This window comes from Gopherus flavomarginatus, chromosome 20, assembly GCF_025201925.1.
Source record: "Gopherus flavomarginatus isolate rGopFla2 chromosome 20, rGopFla2.mat.asm, whole genome shotgun sequence".
Taxonomy (NCBI): domain Eukaryota; kingdom Metazoa; phylum Chordata; order Testudines; family Testudinidae; genus Gopherus; species Gopherus flavomarginatus.
In genome coordinates, this window is record NC_066636.1 from 16,130,890 (window position 1) to 16,141,563 (window position 10,674).

Consider the following 10,674-nt stretch of genomic DNA (forward strand, 5'->3'; position numbering starts at 1 on the left):
CATATGGATGCCTCCGGTGCATTTATCAGTCACTCATCAGTGACTGTCTCAGCCATTCTGAGCACCTTCCGAGCGAGGAGAGAGTCTTCGGAGGCTGAATCAAATGCCCTTCAGGAAGGTAATTTGGTCTTTCCAGCCAACCTTCCAGTAGTGTCACACCTGGAAGGGCGTGGAAACCTGGCAGTGCAGCGGCTTTGCGTGGTCCAAGTGATAGGTCTGAGGGATATACAACGAGTCTGTTTCCCAGCGGCAGGCAGAGAAACAGAATCTTGTAGACATCTTGGGTAGCGTCTCACAGAGAGCACTAGAACGTCTGTCTTGTGCAGAAATCCAGAGTTTAGTAGCACCTTTGTCTGTGGCATCAATGGCATGCAAGATAATTATAGTGTCACCTCCTCTTGGGAACTAGGAAGGAATTCCATCAATCAGTGTGAGGCAGCAGCTTCATTACGTCATGGGGCCACAAAACTCTTTGAGCAATTCTTTGCATGCTGGAGCATTTTTTCTGCAAAGATATGCAGGTAACACGTCCTTCGTTCGAGTATGAGACTAGTTTCTTCCTTGTGACACTGGAGATCTTTGTGGAATCAATGATTTTTGTGCAGAACAGGAGCAATGCTATGGAATCTCTTTTTGGTAATATTATTCATTGATTCCTCTCCATACATGTCAAACATGAGGCAGACTTTGTCATAGGTCCCGTAGTCTCTCCGTAGCCTCATAATGAAGTGTTCAGCTGAATCTTGGCAGGTGTTAAGTTTCTAGTTTGTCGAGAGATTCTACCTCAGCCATACCCTCTATGATTGCTACACTGAAAGGCCTCTGCTGGCATAAGGTACCGGTCATATTGTTAGTAACCGCTGGCTTGGAAAGACCACGCAAGGTGTGCATTAGGACACGTACTGTAGGACAAAATGCTTCTCTGTAAAAATTTAACAGCTGGAAACAGTCTTCATATTACTGTTGACATCAGCACTTCTGCTTTTGCAGCTCTTGTGCTGCAATTCATCTCTGCATCCAGCATTGCTCAAAACGATGTCCACATCCTACAGTTCATCTTCAATAAATGCTTTGAGTTGTTTGGCTAAGCCGCTGTTCCTCTTCAGTCCTGTTCAAAGCACATTTCTTTGTACTGAGCCCCCACATAGGCCATCGTCACTACTGCTTTCCCATCCAGTAGAAGCTCTGCAAGGCAATTTACAAACTCCAGCTAAGTTGCAGTTGTCAGTAGTTGTTTCTGATTTTTTTTTTTTTTTTTTTACCTTTTGATGCAACAGATTACAAACATTCTTGGTACAGAACTCAATGTGATCTGCAATGTCATATGCATGGGTGTCTTTTAGGTCAATGCACCTACTTGATTTTACTTTCTGTGCATTGATTTTGCTAAGAGTGACTGCTTCGTATAGTTTCTCACCTGTCTCACATGTTGAAACTGTGCTTAATGGATACTTTTCGGCTTCTGGCTTACTGCAGAAGAAGCAGGTGTTCTCCTTGAAACACATCTGGTGGGACCTAATATAAGGCGCATCTTGCCCATAGCTGGCCTTTGTCTCAGTGTCTTCAACCTTTTCTTGATGCTTGATGTACTTCCTCGCCAGGCTGGCCAAGTTCAGTTTATGGGTGCATCTAAAGTGACACAGAGCATTGTGTTTAGCCAGATTCTCCACTGTGGTATTTGCCAAAGATTCAGCTAATAGTCAGTACTCTTTGTCTCCCCCTTGATGCCTAAAAACGATCAAGACCAAAGTAAAAGCAAGGGTTTTGGAATAAATTCCTTTGGGATTGTAATTAATCATGCTACATAACGTACATCAGGTATGTGCATATGGATTCGTTACTTCTGCTGGATGCTGACATCTTAACCAGAGCCTCCTGTTCAAACTGTCCTGTAGTGATTCGAGTTTGAGTACCAGCCTCAGGGCAGACTGTGAAGAGGGAAGACACAAACCCTACCTTGACTGTGAATGCTGTACTTAGCTTTCACCAACCATTTATTAAATTCCTGATGGCCCATAACAACCTAACCATGGAGTCACAGACAGTCCTCTTGGGTACTCTGACCTATCTCACCATGCACGTAAGCTTACCTTTTGTGATAGAAGGTCCCTTACCCCAAACATTGCAGCAATATTCAGGTTACAGCCAGTCCAAAAGGACAGGTTGCTTTCACTTTAGATCTCACATCAAAGACAAGGTTTGTAGCCAACCCTAAATAAACTATCCAATGATTTATTAACTAGGAAAAGGAAAGCCAGAAGCTGGGAATGGACAACAGGGGATGGATCACTTCATGATTACCTGCTCTGTTCAAGCAGCAAAGAATCCTGAGGCACCTTATAGACTAACAGACGTTTTGGAGCAGGAGCTTTCATGGGTGAATACCCACTTCGTCAGATGCATGTAGTGGAAATTTCCAGGGGCAGGTATATATATGCAAGCAAGAAGCAAGCTAGAGAAACAAGGTTAGTTCAATCAGGGAGGATGAGGCCCTGTTGTAGCAGTTGAGGTGTGAAATCCAAGGGAGGAGAAACTGGTTTTGTAATTGGCAAGCCATTCACAGTCTTTGTTTAATCCTGAGCTGATGGTGTCAAATTTGCAGATGAACTGAAGCTCAGCAGTTTCTCTTTGAAGTCTGGTCCTGAAGTTTTTTTGCTGCAGGATGGCCACCTTAAGATCTGTTTTAGTGTGGCCAATGAGGATGAAGTCTTCTCCTACAGGTTTTTGTATATTGCCATTCCTAATATCTGATTTGTATTCATTTATCCTTTTCCGTAGCGACTGTCCAGTTTGGCCGATGTACATAGCAGAGGGGCATTGCTGGCATATGATGGCGTATATTACATTGGTAGACGTGCAGGTGAATGGACCGGTGATGGTGTGGCTGATCTGGTTAGGTCCTGTGATGGTGTCGCTGGTGTAGATAACTCTGCCCACATATCTACACCAGCGACACCATCACAGGACCTAACCAGATCAGCCACACCATCACCGGTCCATTCACCTGCACGTCTACCAATGTAATATACGCCATCATATGCCAGCAATGCCCCTCTGCTATGTACATCGGCCAAACTGGACAGTCGCTACGGAAAAGGATAAATGAATACAAATCAGATAATAGGAATGGCAATATACAAAAACCTGTAGGAGAACACTTCATCCTCCCTGGCCACACAATAGCAGATCTGAAGGTGGCCATCCTGCAGCAAAAAAACTTCAGGACCAGACTTCAAAGAGAAACTGCTGAGCTTCACTTCATCTGCAAATTTGACACCATCAGCTCAGGATTAAACAAAGACTGTGAATGGCTTGCCAACTACAAAACCAGTTTCTCCTCCCTTGGTTTTCACACCTCAACTGCTAGAACAGGGCCTCATCCTCCCTGATTGAACTAATCTCGTTATCTCAAGCTTGCTTCTTGCTTGCATATATATACCTGCCCCTGGAAATTTCCACTACATGCATCTGACGAAGTGGGTATTCACCTATGAAAGCTCATGCTCCAAAACGTCTGTTAGTCTATAAGGTGCCACAGGATTCTTTGCTGCTTTTACAGATCCAGACTAACGCGGCCACCCCTCTGATACTGTTCTGTTCATTCCCTGTGAAGCACCTGGCATTTCTAACTGTCAGAAGACAGGATACTGAGCTAGACGGACTTTTGGTCTGATCCAGTATGGCCGCTTTTATGTTCTTATGAAATGAGAGCTATTTACAAGGTTAAAGCAGGTAAACATAGATACACAAATGAGTTCCAATCTTAAGTTTCAAAAAGTAATAGAAGCTTCTAGGACAAGCAAGCTCTATATGTCCTTTAGGGCTAACCCAGACCAGGCACTGGGGATCTTTCGCTTATGCTTAGTAATCCTTGGCCTGTGGGGTATGTCTACACAGGGATCAAAAGCCCACAGCGGGCCCAGGTCAGATGACTTGGGCTTGCAGGGCTCGGATTCTGGGGCTGAAAGATTGCTGTACAGGCAGACTCAGCCCGGAGACCAAGTTCTAGGACACTGCAAGGGTGGAGGTCCCAGAGCTTGGGTTCCAGCCTGAGCCTGAACATCTTCACAGCAATTTTTAGCCCTGCAGCCCGAGCCCTGTGAACCCGAGTCAGCTGACCTAGCCCAGTTATGGCCATGCCGCAGGTCTTTTGTCCCTGTGTCGACAAACCCTGAGAATCCAAGAAGCATAAAAGACGCAGTTCCTCCTTGCTGGGGCTTTTTATTTCGTCCCCCTTTCTACTTTGAGTTGCAAATTCAGCTCTTGGGAGGAACTGACTTGCATGTCTCCTCTTTGCTGTCTGCTTTCCGTCCCCACATCCCGTAAAGTCTTTTGTCCTCTGATGTGCCACAACAGTTAGGTGTCACTGGGCCTTCTCTGTGGGGCAGGAGATAACACCTCCTGCTGGAGACTGATATTTCACACTAATTAGTGTCTCTTTCCTTTCTGGTGACTTACAGATACTTTCAATGCAAATGTTTGAGTATTACCTTACATTAGGGGATATGGATATTATAAATGAGATTAATGCAGGCAGCCGTTTACAAGCCTTCAATAAAGTCTAATCACTAAGCACATTTTTATAACTTTAATACCTATTTTAACAATACTAACCTACAGGGGAGCCAGACTAATTCCACCTGTGTGTTTGTCAGCGTTCAGCTGTAGACATGGGGCCTTTGGATGAGTTTTCCCCGGCCTGCCAGGATCACGCTCATTACAACTCTTGTGACATCATATACACAGGCATCCGACGAAGTGGGTATTCACCCACAAAAGCTCATGCTCCAATATGTCTGTTAGTCTATAAGGTGCCACAAGACTCTTTGCTGCATATACAAAGCTGGTAATCAATACCACTGAACGGCTTTTTTTGTGTGCTGATGATGGCAAATCAACTTTAAGCACTCTTTCCATTTATAGTTATCTGCACCATTAAAAAAAATTAAGCCAGCATCATGTTCGGAGCATTAACTGGTAACACAATACTGTCAGGCGAGGGCTGTGGTTTAGCTTTGGGAGGGCTGCAGGTTTGACATGCCTGTATTAAGGTATAATTTTTAAAACCCTTGATTTAAAAAAAAAAGAACGAGGAATACTTGTGGCACCTTAGAGACTAGCACATTTATTTAAGCATAAGCTTTCGTGGGCTAAAACCCACTTCATTGGAAGCATGCAGTGGAAAATACAGTAGGAAGATATATATACCCACACATATGTCTGTAAGCCCCCCATCCTGAAGCAAATACTCACCAGCAACCACACACCACACAACAAAAACACTAACCCAGGAACCTATTCTTGCAACAAAGCCCATTGCCAACTCTGTCCACATACCTATTCAAGGGACACCATCATAGGACCTAATCACATCAGCCATGCCATCAGGGGCTGGTTCACCTGTACATCTACCAATGTGATATATGCCATCATGTGCCGGCAATGCTCCTCTGCCATGTATACTGGCCAAACCAGACAGTCTCTACGCAAAAGAATAAATGGACACAAATCAGACATCAATAATTATATCATTCAAAAACCAATTGGAGAACGCTTCAATCTCCCTGGTCACTCAATAACAGACCTAAAAGTGGCAATAGTACAACAAAAAAACTTCAAAAAAAGACTCCAACAAGAAACTGCTGAATTGGAATTCATTGGAATTTACAAACTGGACACCATTAAATTAGGCTTGAATAAAAACTGGGAGGGAATGGGTCATTACACAAAGTAGAAGTATTCCCCCTACTGTTACTCACACCTTCTTGTCAATTGTTGGAAATGGGCCATCCTGATTGTCACTACAAAAGTTTTTTTTCCTCCTGCTGACAATAGCCCACCTTAACTGATTACTTTTGTTAGAGTTGGTGTGGCAACACTCGTTTTTTCATGTTCTCTGTGTGTATATATCTATATCGATATCGATATCGATATAGCTATCTTCCTACTGTATTTTCCACTGTATGCATCCGAAGAAGTGGGTTTCAGCCCACAAAAGCTTATGCTTAAATAAATTTGTTAGTCTCTAACGTTCCACAAGGACTCCTCGTTCTTTTTGCTGATACAGACTAACACGGCTACCACTCTGAAACTTGATTTTTAAACATTTTCTTCGATGTATAGTTGCATAATTGCTGTAGGTTTGTCATGTTTGGTACCACTGTGTTCATGGGAGAAAGGGCTTTCCAATGATCCCCAACTTGACCCATTTCCAGTGACAGTGCATTATAAAAATTTCCCCTAACCTGGCAACCTGGAGCTGAGAATAGGGGCAGGGTGGGCGGCGAGCGCTCTGGCCTCGCCACAGCGGGTGACACTGAAATTATGATTCTGTAGATTTTTGCTAATCAACTGACACTACCCTTCCTTCCTATCGTTAACTTGCTCAGGGAATTACACATGCTGCCATGACATGACCGCCAATAGTCAGGACCTTGGGTTATAAATAAAAGATTCTACCTCTAGCAACACAGCGCCCCCTAGAGATGCTCTGGGGTATTCATTGGCTTGAAAAGGCTGCTCGATACTCTCCCCTCCAGGTTCGGACCATGCCAAGCTTGTGAAATCTGACAGAATTGCCAGCTCTGCCTGGCCTCTTCTGCTGCAAGAGAGACAGTGTTTTTCACCAATGGCCCAGCCACCTTTTTCAGTCAGCCTGTAAAGAACCTCAGCGGTGACCTCTCTTGGTGAGCGGCACAAGCCAGGCAGCACAGTTACGGCAGGGGGCAGGAGATGAGAGAGCCGGGTTCCACTTGTTCTACCACCTGAGAGGCCAAGCCCCCACAGCTGCTGCTGATGTGGATGGGAGCAGCAGGTGCCTTGCTCCCCTTACTTTCTCTTCCCTCTGTAATAGTAGAGCTAATAAGTCTCACACCCTGCCCGGGGGGGAAGGAATTAACTCACAAATGACTGGAAATCATTTTGGGAAAAGACCTTCTCCTGAGTCATGCCAAGTATTGGCAAAATGCTTAAAGAATCTTGTAAATGTCTGTGAGTGCCAACATCCTGGCTGGGTTTTTCAGAACTGCTGAAGGGTTATACAGGTGGTCAGTCTGATGATCGCAACGATCCCTTTTGGTCCTGGAATCCATAAACGTGAATTCCCTTTAAAGGCACCACTTCTTTGCTCCTTGCCTTTATGAATATTACCCTGCCCTTACCATGATCTGGAAGTGGAGCTTTCACGCCGGGTGGAGGCTCAGCCAAAGTGTGCAGCATGTGAACGCACAGGGCTTTCAAAACCACTGTGAGCCAGAAGCACACCTCCCCAGCTTCCCTTTCTGCAACTCAGGAAAGTCTCCCCCGTGTCTGGCCATGCTATTGACACTGGACCAGGAATCACAGAATGACAGAATCATAGAATATTAGGGTTGGAAGGGACCTCAGGAGGTCATCTAGTCCAACCCCCTGCTCAAAGCAGGACCAATTCCCAACTAAATCATCCCAGCCAGGGCTTTGTCAAGCCGGGCCTTAAAAACCTCTAAGGAAGGAAATTCCACCATCTCCCTAGGTAACCCATTCCAGTGCTTCACCATCCTCCTAGTGAAATAGTGTTTCCTAATATCCAACCTAGACCTTCCTGTCATAAACAGATAGCTAAGGGTTAACGTCTCTTTCACCTGGAAAGAAGTAATCTGAAACACCTGACCAGAGGACCAATCAGGAAACCAAATTTTTTCAGGTCTGGGTGGAGGGAAGTTTGTGTCTGAGTCTTTGTCTTGAATCTCCCTCTCGGCTATGGGAAGGATTTCTCTATTTCCTGCTTTCTAATCTTCTGTTTCCAAGTTGTGAGTACAGAGATCATAATACAATAGGGGTTATTGTTTTTTTCTTTTGTATTTACATGGTATAGTTGCTGGAATGTGTTAAATTGTATTCTTTTGAATAAGGCTGTTTATTCATATTTCTTTTAAGCAATTGACCCTGTATTTGTCACCTTAATACAGAGAGACCATTTTTATGTATTTTTTCTTTCTTTTTATATAAAGCTTTCTTTTTAAGACCTGTTGGAGTTTTTCTTTAGTGGGGGAACTCCAGGGAATTGAGTCTGTGCTCATCAGGGAATTGGTGGGAGGAAGAAGTCAGGGGGAAATCTGTGTGTGTTAGATTTACTAGCCTGACTTTGCATTCCCTCTGGGTGAGGGGGGAAGAGAGATTAGCTCTCGGTACTTCTGTTTTCCAAGGCTGGAAATGGGGAGGGTGGAATCCCTCTGTTTAGATTCACGGAGTTTGCTTCTGTGCATCTCTCCAGGAACACCTGGAGGGGGGAAGGGAAAAGGTTTATTTCCCTTTGTTGTGAGACTCAAGGGATTTGGGTCTTGGGGTCCCCAGGGAAGGTTTGGGGGGACCAGAGTGCCCCAAAACACTCTAATTTTTTGGGTGGTGGCAGCTTTACCAGGTCCAAGCTGGTAACTAAGCTTGGAGGTTTTCATGCTAACCCCCATATTTTGGACGCTAAGGTCCAAATCTGGGACTAGGTTTATGACACTTCCCCACTGCAACTTGAGACCATTGCTCCTTGTTCTGTCAACTGCCACCACTGAGAACAGCCGAGCTCCATTCTCTTTGGAGCCCTGCTTCAGATAGTTGAAGGCTCCTATCAAATCCCCCCTCCCTCTTCTCTTCTGCAGATTAAATAACCCCAGTTCCCTCACCCTCTCCTCGTAAGTCATGTGCCCAGGCCCCCAATCATTTTCATTGCCCTCCACTGGACTCTCTCCAGGAAAACAATGACTCTAACAAAAAGAGCAATGCTTTATACTGTTGCGATTCCCCTTTTGAGATCTTTTCATGCACAACACGTCCTCCATATACAAAGTGATTTTACTCTTTGGGATGAGAGGCAGGGATTAGAAGGTCACATCTGCATCACTGGAGTGTTCCTGAGAGCATAAAACTGGAATGTTTCCTAGCATGCCGCGGAGAAGCATTGTCTAACCCCCTCCTCTGCATTCACAGCGAAGAGGTGAAAGAACAGGCAGTGAGGGATGATGCTGCACTACAAGGGTAAGGCACAGCAGAGCCAAAAGTGAGCCATCCGCGCTGCTCTTGCCCCATGTGCACGCTAGGCCAATCTGCCCTAAAATCTACACCCTTCGCTTGTGCTGTTTGCAGTTGACCACTCGCCGGTGGTGCAGATGGCACTGGGAAGTGGTGTGCACAAGCAAACCAGGCAGGAGTGACGGCACTTCCCTGCTGAATGGGTGAAATGGCCCATAGCCACAAGGGACAGCTAGTCTCGTTGTGCATCATGTGTTATTTTTAAAAAATCCCCCTTGGAAACAGCTTTATTTCCTAGTACATTTAAAAATCACAACGGGAAGTGACACTGGTTGAAAAGCAAACTCTGCGTGCGTTCGACTAAAACCTGCCCTACTGCTGGGTTGCGTCTGTGAAGTCTTTCAGTGGTTGAAAGAGTCTATTTTCCCTGCCTCCCAACAAAGGGTCATATGCTCAGCCATTGTAACTCCACTGAACTGAGCGGAGCAGGGCTAATTTTTGATCAGCTGAGGATCTAGCCTAACGTCTTCACTGCTGTTTTATCTCTGTCCCTAAAATCAAAGTTGTTGCAGGACTTGCAGGGATTTAAAAAACAAGGCCTCTTATGCCATTCCCCGGGGTTATTGGTGTCCGCATGCCCTTTTCGAACAGGAAAAGCACGCCCATGCACCTCGCAAGTGTCACCGAATGTGGATCGGCAGCAAAATTGAAGATCGTAGAATCATAGAATATCAGGGTTGGAAGAGACCTCAGGAGGTCATCTAGTCCAACCCGCTGCTCAAAGCAGGACCAACACCAACTAAATCATCCCAGCCAAGGCTTTGTCAAGCTAGGCCTTAAAAACCTCTAAGGATGGAGATTCCACCACCTCCCTAGGTAACCCATTCCAATGCTTCACCACCCTTCTAGTGAAATAGTGTTTCCTAATATCCAACCTAGACCTCCCCCACTGCAACTTGAGATGATTGCTCCTTGTTCTATCATCTGCCACCACTGAGAACAGTCGAGCTCCATCCTCTTTGGAACCCCCCTTCAGCTAGTTGAAGGTTGCTATCAAATCCCCACTCCCTCTTCTCTTCTGCAGATTAAATAAACCCAGTTCCCTCAGCCTCTCCTCGTAAGTCATGTGCCCCAGCCCCCTAATCATTTTCGTTGCCCTCCACTGGACTCTCTTCAATTTGTCCACATCCCTTCTGTAGTGGGGTAACCAAACCTGGACAAAATACTCCAGGTGTGGCCTGACCGGTGCTGAATAGATCCAAAGCTTAGATCTGGATTGCAAATGTTTGTGGCTCAGTGCATGTTAATATTTATCAAATCAGGTTAAGGGGTTGAAAGTGAGAACCAAATAGTGAGCGTGTGTTCTTGAAAAGATGTTATGACTTATTTACATGACTTTTACCCTGCTTGACTTTTCCTTGAAGGACATCAAGCCTGTTCTTCCCTGTGTATTTGTAGGAGGAGGTTTCCTTAGAGCAGCAAAAGAGCTTTCTCTGCCCCTCGGTGAAAGGGGAGAGATGTTGGAATCCCAATCTTGAAGTCCTAGCGTGCGGGGGAGAGGGAGGAGGAAAGGCAGCAGCAGGCATTCTGTTGCAGTGGTCAAAGCCTTGGGGAGATCTCAGTGATCACAACACTCCTGAGACTGAGGCTGGTGCTGGGCCCCATTGGGCATGG